Below are 16,649 nucleotides of genomic sequence, written 5' to 3' on the forward strand. Positions count from 1 at the left end.
TAGATATTTTTAGGAATAATAGACTCGTCCACTAGAGTAGAAATATAGAAGGAGTTGGAAATATTTTTAGGATCAAAACCAAACTGTATAGCCACATAATGGGTCAAATAATATAGAGTAGAACTCTGATCAAGAAAATAATAAACACCATAGAAAAAGAGTTGTAACATACCAGAGACAATGTCTGGTGATGCCTTAGATTCCTAGTGAGTAGCAAGTGCATAGAAATAATTCCAGCCACGGCCAGTACATGAAGTGTCTCCCTTAGGTGCAGAAGTTGAAAAAGTCTTAGATCTTATTAGCTCCACTGGCAACTTTAGCTATAGGACAATTTTCTTGTAGATGACTAGGCTGACCATAATTAAAACATAAGTTCCTCTCCTCCACATAATATCCACGGTAAAGTTGCCCATAAAAATAGTAATGAGGGCAAGGTAGGGCAGACTAAGCTCTACTAGCCTAAAAATGGGCATCTTGTTCCTTAGGACCACTGCTAACCTAAAAATAATTATCACCAGGAGACTTAAGAAAGGGAGCACTAGCTGCCAAATAAGAATTTCCCCAATTCCTTTTTTCTTAGTACATTGTGTATCATCTTTTCTACTGTTTTACTAATTTACACCCTGCTCTACATATCTAAACTTCTTATTATTCCTCTCTTCCATCTCTACCTGCTTTTTCTCTTATCCCTCTACCTGCTGCATATGAACCACCTGCTTAGATATGTCCATATTATTATTCAACATAGCAGCCTTACACTCTAACACCAAATCACGAACAAACCAAAAGCAAATTTCCTCATTCAGGACCTCATATTATATACTAACTACGGAGCATAATGGGACAACTATTGAAATTTTATAGCATACTTCTTAACACTCATCTTACCCTGCTTCAAGTTCACAAACTCTTTGACTGATGATTCCCCCAACTCCTGAGGAAAGAAGTGATTAAGAAAAACACCCAAAAACTCATCCCACACTATCGGTTCACTATTATCACCCCTAATCGCTTACCACTCCTTATACTACTGGTAAGTTAGATCTTTAAGCTAGCAGGCAACAAACTCCACACCCTCTTAATAAGTAGCATGCATATAACTCTGAAAATCTTCTTCATCTCATTAACAAACCCCTGAGAATACTCTATAACCTTATAGACTATAAAGGTTGGGGGATTCAACCTTATAAATTTGCCAACCCAAGTGACCTCAGATAAGCTAACAATAGAACCAACATGGTTAAGTCAACGGGACTGCGATGTCACTAATTGAGAAAGCACATAAATAGACTTATAGAATTCCAAATTAGAGATATCTCTCTGAGCCAATTGAGCATAGGTATCATCGACTCGAGAAGCTAGAGGAGGCTAGTAGGGACCGATGAAACCCCAAGTGGAGCGGCACAGTCAGGAGCAGAGACCTTGGATCGGATCTTTACTCCATAAATAGGGTGAGTAACCTTCACATCTTCCTCGGGTGGGACAGAGGTTCTAGCAGAGATTCTATGACTGTCATATCTTCGAGAAGGGATAATCTAAAATGCGAGTAAGCTAGGAGATAGAGGAGTTTCATAGCAACTGGGTACTATATCCCAAAAATAAAACACAAGAAAGGGAAATATTATTGTGTTCAAATGCACACGTAAGTGTATGCGATCGTACAAATAATATAGTGACTTAGACAGTCAGATATCGTACCCGCAAGGACTATACAACTAGTAATGTAACTATCTTTAGTTTTAGACAAGGAGGTATTAAGTGTTGTAAAGTATCAAGATGATTAAGAAGTTTTGAGTAAAAGTATAATTAATAAGAAAATAATAGAATTCGACGAAAGCAACATAAGTAGGGTCGTAATCAATAATAGAGAGAATTCCAAAGTTGAAACACCTTTTGACAATCTTACAAATCTCTATTCCTAACATAGTTTAGTCGACTATCATGTTATTGATTCGTAGGGTTTATAGTAAGATCATGGTCTCCCAACCTCTAACCTTCCAGCTAACTAGACATTGTAACTACATCATTGAGTAAAGATGCAATAATCTGTTTAAATTCATAAAGCCATATTCTTGTAAGTGAACTAAACAAGGCTTCTAGGTATATCTCTATCCTAAATACTAATTCAAATCCCTTATTTTATAAAAGGATAAGAACTTTTCTCCTTAATCTCTTCGGTCTGTCCTATGATTCTCCTCTTGGATTAACAAGAAATATAGGTTTATTCTAATGGTGGTCACTCATCAAAATAGTAAGAACAATATATAAAGAACAACCATACAATAATACATAATAAACTATGATAAATAATATCAAATGTACTCATGTCTTTGGCAGCAACTCCAGAACAAGGGTGTTTAGCCATTCATGTTCGAATTCAACAACCAAAATGAGTAATTAAACATACCACAAAGTAATTTTGGAATAATGAAGTTCAAAGAACCCTAAGAGAAATATTGAGAGTGTTTTTGCCTCGGTTGTATGTTCCAGAAGTGTTTTCAATTGTGCTCAAGTGTTCTTTTTATAGTTGGGATAATTTTTCCTAGTAGGGAACAAGGGTCGTACCGCGATGCTTGCTTGACCTGACTGAGGGTCGTGCCGTGACAGGCGCTTGACTAGACTGAGGGTCTCATCGTGATATGTGCTTGACTTGACTAGGGGTCACATCGCGGACCTATTGTGATCCTTTACTAAAAATGTCATCAAAATATGCGTTTAAAGGAATAATCCTGTTGAGCTAGTGGCTTTTCTACTTGCATCATCCTTCCATGCATGCTTTCCAACTTCACTGAAAGTGTCTTCTTAAATCAATACAATTAATTCCACAGCATCAATCATCACTTGTTTAATATCATCCATCCAATTTCTTTCAATTTCGCTAGAAATTTACCCTACTTCACTAATCACGTTCATTAGCTACATCATGAAATTACACATTAAAACATAATAAAAACACATATTTTAGCTCGTCGAATAAGCTCTATTATCGGTAAATATTGGTTCTCGGACATATAAATACCTCCAAGATCACCACCCTACACTTAAAACCTTGTTCGTCCTCTAACAATCTTAATCAACAATATACTCATTTAAGCTTTACATCACAGCACAAGCGAAATGCTTGTGCTAGACACTTACAATTCTAATAATGACTTTTTAGCTTGAAACATGTCAAAATACTTTTACGCACATGGGACAACTCTTTTCAAACCTTTTTATCTCAATAGTGAACTTCTAATTTATTGGCAAGCTTAATCAAATCACTCAATCTAAAAAATACAATAAGCAACCGAATTGTCATCCACATGCACTGACAGTGCCCAATCACATACACAAGTGTGCGTGGTCTTATCAAGTAGCAAAGTGGCTTCAAGAAAGCCCAAGTATCGATCTCTCAAGGACTTAAGTTCGCCGAATATTTAATTCTAGTTTGACAAATTGAGAAGAGTAACAAATAGAGTTTTAGAATTGATAACTAAAAAGAAACTAAACTAATACAGAAAAGTAAATGACTTTGGAAAATCAAAGGATAGAGATCCAGGGTTAAGGCTTACGAACAATCATACTACGTTATTGAACTTCATTCATTAAATTTCTTATCGTGGCTGTTGATTCGTAGGGTTACTTGCAAGATCATGGTTTCCCAACCTCTAATCCTTTACCTAAGTTGAACCTTACAACTATATCATTGAGCAAGGATGTAATAGTCCACTTAAGTTCTTTAAAACTATCATCCTACGTGTGAATCAAGAACTATACTTTGCTTATTACCATATTATATCTCCCTATTCCCTCTCTGAGATCATAAGGTTGACAATTAATGTATTCTAAGGGTAGCTAATCCTTAAAATAGTTAAAACAAGAATAAACAAACAATTAATAATGATAAGCAAATTAACAAACTTAATTCAAAATAAAAGTAATCATGATCATGACCTTAAGCCTTCATAGGAGTTTTAGCCTATAATGGAGATATTCATCATCCAATCCTTGGATTGATGATACAAACAATGAAAGAAACTAAAATAAAAGAATTATTAAAACCCTAAAAAGAAGTTGTGTAGCCTCCAAGATCTTCCAAGGATGTCCAAAAGTTAGTACAAACACGTGAATAATGTCCTATTTATAGTGGAAGAAATATCCCATGCCTTATTGAACAAGGAAACAATTTCTGGTCGTCTGCGAACCCAGTGAAGCGTTGCGTCGATTATCTCATTGTGTACATTGATGCGACACGTTGACTTCACATTGGTTAACTATTTTTGGTGCCTTATGAATCCATTAGTGTTTTCATGCACCAATAAACCTCCTCACGTGCCTACACTCTCCCAATACTTTTCAGGTATCCAAATTGGCGTCAAGCTGTGTTTTATGCTTCCGTGATCCATTTCAAGCCTTTTTGAGTTGTTTCCACTTAATGTGAAGCTTGTAAATCCTTAATATACCATAATAGTCCATTAAAAAGCATCCTATAGCATTAAACACAACAATTTAGAGCTCAAAAAAAACCAACATCCTCATCGATGAACTAGAACCACAAGCTAAGCATAGGCTAAATTCATATTGAGCTTTAACTTATTGTTCTGACTCTTTTCTTGATCCAATTGACCCTTGAACATTATAACTAAGTTGTTTCATATATAAATACATAATAACAACCTTAGTAACTCATTAAATACATTAGAACCCAACACAATAGGCTAGAAAAACACCTAACTCAAGCTAGTTACACTAGTTTTCTCGGCTGAACTCTAAATGCTCAAATTGAATCAAAACTCATGTGAATCAACCATTAAACATTGTAAAAACATACTTGGACACATAAATACTCATTTATATCATTCTCACCCCATTAATCACCTGAATCATCCTCAAAACAAGGCTAAATAGTCTAGAATAGTAGCGCTAGAAAGCATAAATACACTTAACATCACCACCCCACACTTAAAGTCTTGTTCATCCTCGAACAAATGTTAACCAAAAGCATCATGAGCTGGAAAGACTCCACACTTCTACTACTTAAAAGAAATTCAAGCTAGCACTATAATGACTACATGGAATGCAAGTTTACATCACTAAGCATGTTATACACAATTGAAAACTCAAGAATCCTACTCCAAAACATCCTAGCCTCAAGAATTTACTCAATACATGGAAAACTCATGCATATTGCTCAATATAAGACCTCATAAAAATCACCCACATTCATCAAACATGTTCCCTCATAGTAAGAGGGTTACCCATAAACACTCAGAATAAAGCAATTGTCATAATGGGTATACAAATCAAGCCATGCTCACTCTCACAAAGAATTCACAAATTACACATAATGAACCATAGGCTTTCCCTTAGTGTCATGGTCCGCTAATATTCGAATGATGAACCTAGGATCAAATAGATCTTTTTTAGGTTGTAATATAGGCTAAGGGATGGGTAGAAACTATTTTGTTCAAGAATAGTGACTACCTCTCTAAGTGCTTTAATACACTAAATCATACATTTAAAACAAATCTCTAACAACCAAATTACACTTTTTCACTCACTCATATCTTTTGTTTTTGTCCCATCTCTTTTAAGCATTTTCACAAACACTTGGTAGGCATATAGTTTATTACCACAAGAATCAATTTTTCTTTCTTTTTTTCTCAACCATGGAAATATTTATAGCATCAATTATATCACATCAATCCACCACACATCAATTATCAACAACAATAACAATTACCTTGGGGCATCAATTTCAACTTTTTTCTTCTTCAATTTTCTCAAACTCCTTGCTAATTCAAAGTTCTTTTTTTTTATTTAAGCACTTAGGAGCTTTTTGGATCAAATTATGGTCTATCAAAGAAGAGATTAGGCTACATATGAGGTTATAAAAGAAAAAACTAAAGGCTTAATGGGGCTAACTAGGATAATGCACAAGGGTAGGATAATTAGAGGATAAAAACAAGGCTATCAAGGAAATGCCTAAATTATCTCCAAAACTCACACTTTTTATTTTGCTTTGCATACACACCTAGCAAGTTCTAGACATTATATGCAACAAGGAATAAAAAAAAACCTTACACGCACATGGCATATTCTCAACTCAACTAGGATCATCATAGACTCCCAACCCAACAATAGCATGAATTCAAAATTAAGCCAAAAAAATACAGAGTCACAACCTTGAGCCTAAGAGTCTCAAAAATAGCAATTCACTCAGTTAACATATTTTTACCAACAAATCCACTTGCATCATGTAATCAAAAATAGAACCAACAAGAATATCTCACTTATTCTTAACCAAAAAAATTTAAATTGAGCCAAAAATTGGGAATTACCCCCCCCCCCCCCCCCTTAAAAATCTATTTAGTTCCCAAAATGAATTCAAAGGGAAGAGATAGAAATACTCCATAAGGCCTCTAGACCTAGTTAATAGCATCTTCACATATAAATGGGATTAATGGAACCCCACACTCAATCTTTTTCATGCTTCAATCTCAAGATAAAGGTACTCAGACTTTCCATTAACCTGTGACTCAATAAAAAAAAACTACGTGAAATAAAAACTAAAAATTAAAAAGAAAACATATGTTAGCTTAGGTTAAACATATGTTAGGTTGGGTTACCTCCCAAGAAGCGCCTATGACCCATATCAACTCTTTCCTCCACCTTGAGGATATAAATTTTACCCCCAATATTGCATCCACCTTTTGGCCTCGATCATAGAGAGGTGGTACAAAAATTAAGAAACCAAGTAATGGAATGTGCATGGTAAACCACTCGGCCTTCAAGTGAGGTGTTTTTTTATGTTGATTAACCTGTACAAAATCAAGAATATAGGATTCTTGTTCCTCATCTTCACACTCTTTCACTATTTTGAATTATTCCACAGACACGACATCATCTAAACATAATGTAGAAAAATGCTTCGAATGCAGTCCAACTAATCCTACTTCAAAATTTACAAAATCCACAACACCTTCACTTTTATTCACCTTCTCACTTTCAGTCTCAAGATAAAGATGACAATCGAGTGGCTGTAATTCTTGTGTTTGCTCCATAAATTGGCTAATGTCCTCCTCATATATTTCTTAGCTTAGGCACTGCAGACATGGTGGAAATGGTTTCTCCTTAATAATTTCCACAATATCAGTTTTCAAGTACTCAGACTTCCTTGAATTATCCGCATCATATTGTGAAGGTTCCGTCTATGCAATTTCATAAAAATCTAAACAATAATCCACAAGGTGGTGTCCTATAGAAAAATAACAAGAATTACCATCACTCGAAAACTATCTATCCCAGACTGATATCTCGAAAAGAGTGTGAGAAAAATAGAAATAAAGGAAAATAAAAAGAAACTAAACAAAAATAATTTATAACTCAATATAGAAAAATTAAAAATAAGATAGTTGCCTAATAAAAAGTCCCTAGCAACGGCGCTATAAACTTGACAGTGCCCAAATGCACACGCAAGTGTATGTGGTCTTATCAAGTAGTAAAGTGGCTTAAAAAAAGCCCAAGTATCGATCTCTCAGGGACTTGTGTTCGCTGCCTATCCAATTCTAGTTTAAAAAATTGAGAAGAGTAACAAATAGAGTTTTAGAATTGATAACTAAAAAGAAACTAAACTAATACGGAAAAGTAAATGACTTTAGACAATCAAAGGATAGAGATCCAGAGTTAAGTCTTACGAACAATCATACTACGTTATTGAACTTCATTCATTAAATTGCTTATAGTGGTTGTTGATTCGTAGGGTTAATTACATGATCATGGTTTCCCAACCTCTAATCCTTTACCTAAGTTCAACCTTAGAATCTACATCGTTGAGCGGGGATGTAATAGTTCACTTAAGTTCTTTAAATCTATCATTCTACGTCTGAATCAAGTAAGGCATCTAAGTACATCCCTATCCTAGATACGAATTTAAATTCCTTATTTTATAAAGAAACAAGAACCATACTTTACTTATTTCCACATTCTATCTCCCTATTCCCTCTTCTGAGATCACAAGGTTGACAAATGACGTATTCTAAGGGTAGCTAATCTTTAAAATAGTTTTAAAAAAAATAAACAAACAACCAATAATGATAAGCAAATTAACATACTTAATTCAAAATGAAAGTAATCATTATCGTGGACATAACACCAGATAGGAGTTTTAGCCTTTAATGGAGATATTCATGATCCAATCCCTTGGATTGATGATACAAACCATGAAAGAAACTAAAATAAAAAGAATGATAAAAACCCTAAAAAGAAGTTGTGTAGCCTCCAAGATCTTCCAAGGATGTCCAAAAGTTAGTAAAAAAACATGAATAATGTCCTATTTATAGTGAAAGAAATAGCCCATGCCTTGTTGAACAAGGAAACAGTTTCTGGTCGTCTATGAACCCAGTGACGCGCCGCGTTGATTATCGCATTGTGTACATCAATGCCACATATCGAATTCGTATTGGCTCACTATTTTGGGTTCCTTATTAATCCATTGATCTGTCAAACACGCCCACACTCACCCAATACTTTTCAGGTATCCAAATTGGCGTCAAGCAGTGTTTTGTGCTTCCGTGATCCATTCCAAGCCTTTTTGAGTTATTTTCACTTAATTTGAAGCTTGTAAATCCTTCATATATCATCATAGTATATTAAACAAGCATCATATAGCATTAAACACAACAATCTAGAGCTCAAAACAAAAAAACATCCTCAACGGTGAACTAGAAACACGAGCTAAGCATAGGCTAAATTCATATTGAGCTTTAACTTATTGTTCTGACTCTTTTCTTTATCCAATTGACCCTTGAACATTATAAATAAGTTGTTTCACATATAAATACATAATAAAAACCTTAGTAACTCATTAAAATACATTTTAACCCAACACAATAGACAAAAAAAAACACCTAGCTAAAGCTGGTTACACTAGTTTTCTCGGTTGAACTCTCAATGCTCAAATTGAATCAAAACTCATGTGAATCCACCATTAATCATTGTAAACACATACTTGGACCCATAAATTTTCATTTATATTATTCTCACCCCATTAATCACATGAATCATCCTCAAAATAAGGCTAAATAGGTTAGAATAGTAGCACAAGAATGCATGAATACACCCAACATCATGCACCCTCACAGCAAGAAAGTTTCTCCTCATTTACTCATAATTTTTTCAATGTACAACATAAGGGGAATAAAAAAATTAAATTACTCACTCTCAACAAAGAATTCATACATGATAGATAATGAACCATAAGCTTTCCCTTAGTGTACTACTCCACTAATAGTCGAATGTTGTGATGAAGGATCAACTGAGTCTTTCAAGGTTGTAATGTAGGCTAAGGGACGGGTAGGAACTTATTTAGGAAATAGTGGATAATCTCCTTCAGCACTTTAATACATCGCGTTATACAATTTATATCATTCTCTATCAACCTAACTTTACCTTTTCTACCTTCACACATCATTTGTTTCACTCCAATCTCATTAAGAACAATAACATACACTATGGTGGGAGTATTTTACTATACATCATGATTCAATTTTCAGCCCTTCTTCACACCCATTTAATGTTACGCGCCCTTATAATAGTTATCCTCAACTAAAGATATTTGTCTTGGTTGAGGTGCACAATATCCGAGGTAGACCAGGACCAAAACAGGTTCATTGTAACACAATTGGCCTAAAATTAATGGGAACTTCTTTAGAATAAATTTCTCTAACTCCAAACCACTACAACTATACACCAATAACTTATTACGTTGGGGCTTCACTTTCACCTTTCTCCTACTTTAATTTCACAAGCCTTAATCAATTAATACTTTACACTAAAGCGCTTAGGAGCTTGGAATTAAATTATGGTCTATCAAAGAAGGGATTAGGCTACGTATAAAGCTACCAAATAAGTCAGGCTATAGGCTCGACGGGGCTAACTAGGGATATGTACTAGGGTAGGTAAATAAAGTCTAAAAATTTGTCTATAAAAAATGCCTACATCATTTTCTATACCCAACATTCTTTATTTTTCTTTATAAATACACCGGGCAAGTTCTTGACATTCCTATACATGTAGAATACAAATAAAAAAATTCTCACTCTTGGTGCATGCTAGGAATCAAGTCGGATCCTTACGGTTCCCAATCTTGTTCTTTGTCAAATTCAACTTTAAGCCAACAAACCAAATTGCACCTATTAACATTAAGCATCTAAAATTAACTCCCTATGAACTCAATTTATCTCTCTAAGTAGCAATGAAAGCACTTACAAACTTCAAATATGCCTACCACTACTTCACCGCTTGCACTCCAACAATTAAAGGAATAAGAAATAAGTAAACTTACCTTGGTTTTCTTGAATAAAATGAGGGAAAAATTCTTGTTGTTTGAATGGAAATTGCATAATCTTAAAGAGAGAACAATGTGTATCTAGAGGGTAGGCGGTTAGGGCTTCAATTGTAAAGGGGAATGGTGAAAGGAATAGAGCATATAAAGGGGGGGATGGGTGGACCGGGTTTGACATTTTAAATAGAATGGGTATGGGCCTCGCATCACGATACATAATCAACCCGACTGGTCATCGCATCACAACACATAGTTGACCTAACTTGCCATCGCATTGGGGCCCTCGCTCAACCCAACTAGCTATCACGTCGCGGAGCTATCGCGAGGGTCTACTGGAATTTGCATCCAAAATTTTGACAAAGCCACTGACTTTTGTATCTTGGGGGAATATTTCATTCCCCCTTTTCTTTTTCATCGCTATAGTAAATATTTCTTACCCGAAAGATTTCTTGTACACCGCCTTACTTACCTCTTATTTTCCTGAATGCCCACCTTGTTTCTCATTCCTACAAACTCAACAAAAATAATAAAATAATGTAAGAAAAAGTTGGTTGCCTCTCACTCAGCACCTTAGTCTTGGACGTGGAACGATACCTCTATTTGTATTTTCGTTTCTTTTTCTTTTATAACTAATACAGACTACCTATTACATTACATTCTTAGATTGCCTACCACATGGTGCCTTAGTTAACATCGTGGGATGACACAACTCAACTCATTCATTCGCAAAGGTGATACACACATTGTACCAATCCTCTTGTTCTACCCAATAATGCTTCACCCGCTGTCCATTCACCAGGAATTTCTTAGTCTTTTCCTTGTTTCATAGCTCCACAGGTCCATTAGGAGTCATTATCACTACTTCAAATGGCCCAAACTACTTAGAATGCAAATTACCCGAAAACAATTTCAACCTCGAATTAAACAACAAAACAAGTTGTCCAGATTCAAAAATTTTGTCTAGAATATGTTTGTCATGCTATTTCTTGGTCTTCTCTTTGTACAATTTGGCATTCTCATAAGTATGGAGACGAAACTCATCAAGTTCAACCAACTTCAATAATCTCTTCTCACCCGCGGCCTTCATATCAGGATTTAATTTTTTTACTGCCCAATAAGCTTGATGCTCAAGCTCTACAGGAAGATGAAAGGCTTTTCCATAAGCCAAGCGCTATGGATAAGTACCGATGGGCATTTTATAGGTTGTCCTATATGCCCATAGTGCATCATCAAGTTTTTCAGCCTAATCCTTACGCTGACCATTAACCGTCTTTTGCAATATTTTCTTGATATCCCAATTAGAGACTTTTACTTGGCCACTCATTTGGGGCTGATACGCAGTGGCCACCTTATTCCTGACACCATATTTAGCCAGAAGACTTTTAAAATAAATGTTAATAAAATGCATACCTCTATCACTGATAATAGCTTTGGGCATGCTAAATCAAGAGAAGATATGCTTCTTCATAAACTTCAACACCACTTTTGCATTATTCGAAGGGAAGGTAGCAACTTCCACCTACTTAGATACGTAATCGACTGCTACTAGGATATACAAGTTGTCATTAGATGGTGGGAATGGTCCATAAAATCTATCCCTTAAACATTGAATACTTAAACCTCAAGAATGTTGTTCAGGGGTATCTCATGAAGCCTTAAAATTATACCTAATTGTTGGCATTGATCACATCCCTTTACAAAAGCAACTGCATCAAACTATGTTGGCCAAAAGAAACCTGGTTATAACACCTTTCTAATTATTTGTTTACCTTTATGATGGCCACTGAAGGAGATAAATGGAACTTTTGCAAAACTTTCTTAGATTTATCTTTAGAAACATACCTATGCACAATCCCATTAGGATCCTATGTGTATGCACGAGAATTATATAGCAACTTCTTTTTCTTTTAAATGGTAGCTTCGGAAGGGTAAACCCCACACACTAACAAATTCATAATGTCTACCAAGGAAACTCACACACATCAAGTGCCAACAATTTCTCATCTGAAAAATCTTCCCAAATGCAAAGTGTATCATTAGTAATATGGTCACGATTCTCTATCCTTGATAGATGATTCACAACTTGATTCTCCACTCTTTTTTTATCATGCACTTCTAGGTCAAATTCTTGAAGTAATAGAATCCACCTGATCAACCGTGGTTTTGCATTGTTTTTGTTAAACAAGTACTTGATGGCAGTATGGTCTGTGTGAACAATCACCTTGGTGCCCACCAAATATGATGTGAATTAGTCAAATGCATAGACCAGCACTAACATCTCTTTTTCTGTGACTGTGTAATTAATCTGGGCATCATTTAAGACTTTATTTGTATAATAAATAGAATGAAATACCTTTTGTTGTCACTTCCCCAAAACTGCTCCCACAGCCACACCACTGGCATCATATATCAATTCAAATGGTAATGCCCAATCTGGAGAAATCAAAATAGGTGCTTCTGTTAGTTTCTTCTTCAGCCTCTTAAAAGCTTCTTGATAATCCACCCCAAAATAAAACTTAGATTCTTTTTCCATCAACTTACATATAGGACTTGCACTCTTCAAAAAATCTTGGATAAATCGCATGTAAACCCTACATGCCCTAGAAAACTTCTCTCTCTCTTTACTATTACCAGATATGGCAACTTTTCAATCACTTCAACTTTGACTCTATCCATCTCAAGTCCTCTACATGATACCTTATCACCAAGGCATATTCCTTTCTTGACCAGAAAGTGGCATATTTCCTAATTTAATACAAGGTCCGTCTCCTTACAATGAGCTAGAACTCGATCTAGATTCTGCAAGCATACATCAAAAGAGTTACCATAAATTGAGAAGTCAAACATGAATACCTCGACAAATTCTTCAACCTTGTCAAAGAAAATTGCCATCATGCATCTTTGAAAATATTGCGGGTACATTGTAGAGGCCAAAATGCATGTGTCTGAACGCATATGTGCCATATGGGCAAGTAAAGATGGTCTTTTCTTGATTTTATAAAGCTATTATGATCTGATTATACCCTGAGTAACCATCCAAAAAGCAATAGTATTCCTGACCTTCCAACTTGTCCAACATTTGATCAATGAATGGGATGGAATAATGATCCTTTCTGGCGGCTTCATTCAGCTTTCGGTAGTCAATGCAGATTCTCCAACCAGTTACCATGTGTATGGGAATCAACTCATTAGCTTCATTAGCCACCACTGTCATCCCACCTTTGTTTGGGATGTAGTGTATTGGGCTGACCCACTTGCTATCAGAAATGGGATAGACAATTCCAATATCAAGCCACTTAATGACTTCTTTTCGTACCACTTCCTTCATTATCGAATTCAATTATCGTTATTGCTACACACTTTTCTTGTAACCTTCTTCTATATATATATATACATACATATATATATAAATACATTGTGCATACAAAAAGCTAGATTGATTCTCATGATGTCTAATATCTGCCAGCCAATTGCCTTTTTCTTCTTTTCAAAACTGACATTGCTTCTCTTACCTTCACATTGGATAAACCTACAGACAAAATAACAGGCAAGATATCATTATCACTAAATAAAACAAATGTTAAGTGCAGGGGAAGAGACTTAAGCTCCAATTTTGGAGCTTCATCAACTGAAGCTTTGGGAGATAGGCCAATTGGCCTGTTTAATGGCTCAAAAGGCAACTTTCTAATGTCAATAATTGCCGAATTCATAACTTTAACCAATTCAAGCGCCTCTACATTACCATAAATATCATGACCCATAAAATGTTACTTGAATGGATAATCAACCAACAACAGATGGAGCTCGAAAGCAAGGTCTATAACTGATATGAAAGATAATTCTTCACATATAGCTGGCAAATTCAGTGCCTTGTATACATCAAAAATCTCCACTTTGTCATGTGCTCTCATAGTCATCTTCTCTATATCTACATCAATAAGTGACTTTCATATTTCTAGGAATGAGTGTCCCAAAATAAATAGAACAACTGGATTAGCTTCAAAATCAAGAATAACAAAGTTAGTTGGAAAAATCAGTGATCCCACTTGCACCAAGATGTCTATAATAATTTTATTAGGCCTAGAAAGGAAAATATCAACCAACTGCAAAATAATGTTCATGGGTTTCGGACTCCCAAGACCCATATTTCAAAACCAATATATAGGCATAAGATTGATGCTCGCCCTCAAGTCACATAGTCCACGGGAACTAATGGCCGGCCCAATAGGGATCTGCAAAGTAAAACTACCTAAATTTTTTAACCTCATTGGCAATTTGTTCTGTATCTTAGATATGCACTCCTCAGTCAATAAAACTGGAGCATACTCTATCAACTAATTTTTGTTTGCCACTATATCTTACTTTACATATTTCAGAACACTCTGTAGAATATCAATAAGAGGAAGATTTACATGAACATGATTTAGAAGATCTAAAAACTTCTTGTAATTTGTCTCTTGTTTGTGTTTTTGCTACCTTTGAAGAAAGGGTAAAGGTATAGTCTTCTTTTCCACTTGTAGTTTTTTCTTTGATCCCCTTCTCCTCATTCTTTTAAGGATCATCATCAGTAGCTATGGGACTAACCTGCTCCGATTCTACCTTTTTTTATTACAAACCACTCTTTGTTTTGACACCCTTTACCTACTATGGATTTGCCTTTATATCACTAGGTAAACCTTCTTGAGGTCTAGTGTTTTGTACTTAATAATTTGACCAAGTTGTAACTCTAGATTCCTCATAATAAATTTTTGAGTCTTTATATCTTCCTATTGACTCTTTAAATCTACTGTCATCTGTGCTTGATTATCTAAAAACTACTTCAACATCTCCTCTATATTGCTCGTTTGAGTAGTGCCTTTATTACTCAGAACCTGTTGTTGTTGATTTTGTTGCACTAGCCCCTTTATACTAATTATTGTTTTGTGCCTGATTTCCACCCCGTAATAAATTGGGATAATTCCTCCAATAGGGATTATAGATGTTACCAATGTTCTGTTGTCCCTGACGATTCGCATTCCCCATATAATTAACAGAATCTGGATTAACCGCGCAAGCATTTGATGTGCGCTCACTACTTCTACAAACCTCACACTAAGAATTTACCGGTTCTACTTCATTAGCTATAGTTGCTGCTTGTTAAACCCCCAACTTTATGCTGTTAAATTGAGTAAGGATCTGATTTTGTATTATTGTAAGCTGAGCTAATAAAGAAGTGAATAGATCTACCTCTAACATACATGCAACCTCCTTAGGAGCACTCCTCGAGTCAGCATGCCATTTAGGATTCCCTTGTAAAATCTGATTCAGTAGTGTGTATAATTCATCATAAGTCTTCTCAAGAGCTTGCCCACCTACTGCTGAATCCAAGAGAATCTTGGTGTTTCGCTCCAAGACCTCAATGAAAGTATGAACAAGAACATCATTAGATTGATAATGGTGAGGGCAATTTCTGAGTATACTCTTAAATCTCTCCCAAGCTTGGTAGAGATTTTCTCCTTCTTTCTGCCTGAAACTTAGAATCTTATTTCTCAAATGTATAGTCTTCCCTGATGGAAAGAATCGAATAAGGAACTTGCGAGTTAGATCTTCCTGAGAAGTAATAGAGAGAGGTAATTCAGCATGTAACCACCTCTTTGCTTCCTCAATCAAAGAAAAGGGGATGAGAGTCAGTCTGACATAATCAGTATTTGCCCCTGCAGGAATGTAGGTATCATTTATTTCTAGGAAGGTCCATATGTATTGTGTGGGTCTTCATGTGAAAATCTAGCAAATTGCCCAACCGAATTTAGCAACCGTACCATAGTTTGCTTCAACTCAAATTGACCACCTGGATCGAACTTAGGAATATTGTTAGTAGCATGGTTCGTGAGTGGTATTTCCACCTCACGAACTGATCTAGTAGCTGCTTTAGCAGGAGCAGTTGGAATAACTGGAGCTGGAACACGTTCGATATTTGGATCAACTGGATCGTTTGGATCAACAAGATTAGGATCTCTGTGTTCAGCCATTTGAACCTACTGGATTGGATATTGAGCTCTTTACCTCTGTTGCAATACCAGTTCTCATTTTGAATAAGGCTCTACCAACTCTTTATCTCTCACCAATCCTGTATTCAGCTAGTCTTGCAAAAAGTCAACCACTAAAATCACGTCGTTAACACTTAAACTTACAAATTTAGTAAATTACTAATTATTTTAGTCCCCGGCAATGATGCAAAAAACTTGTTGCGTTCAAATGCACACGCAAGTGTACATAATCGTACAAGTAATATAGTGACTTAGACAATCAGATATTGTACCCACGAGTACTATGCAATAAGCAA

At 35.5% G+C, this 16,649-nt stretch overlaps 1 non-coding gene across 1 annotated transcript; it reads left to right on the forward strand.

Annotated features, from left to right (window-relative positions):
• Positions 1 to 15,755: 15,755 nt before the first annotated feature.
• LOC124898212 lies at positions 15,756 to 15,862 on the forward strand. Its single transcript, XR_007055188.1, has one exon. It is a non-coding gene; the product is annotated as a small nucleolar RNA R71 (small nucleolar RNA).
• Positions 15,863 to 16,649: the final 787 nt, after the last annotated feature.

This window comes from Capsicum annuum, chromosome 4 (assembly GCF_002878395.1).
Source record: "Capsicum annuum cultivar UCD-10X-F1 chromosome 4, UCD10Xv1.1, whole genome shotgun sequence".
Taxonomy (NCBI): domain Eukaryota; kingdom Viridiplantae; phylum Streptophyta; class Magnoliopsida; order Solanales; family Solanaceae; genus Capsicum; species Capsicum annuum.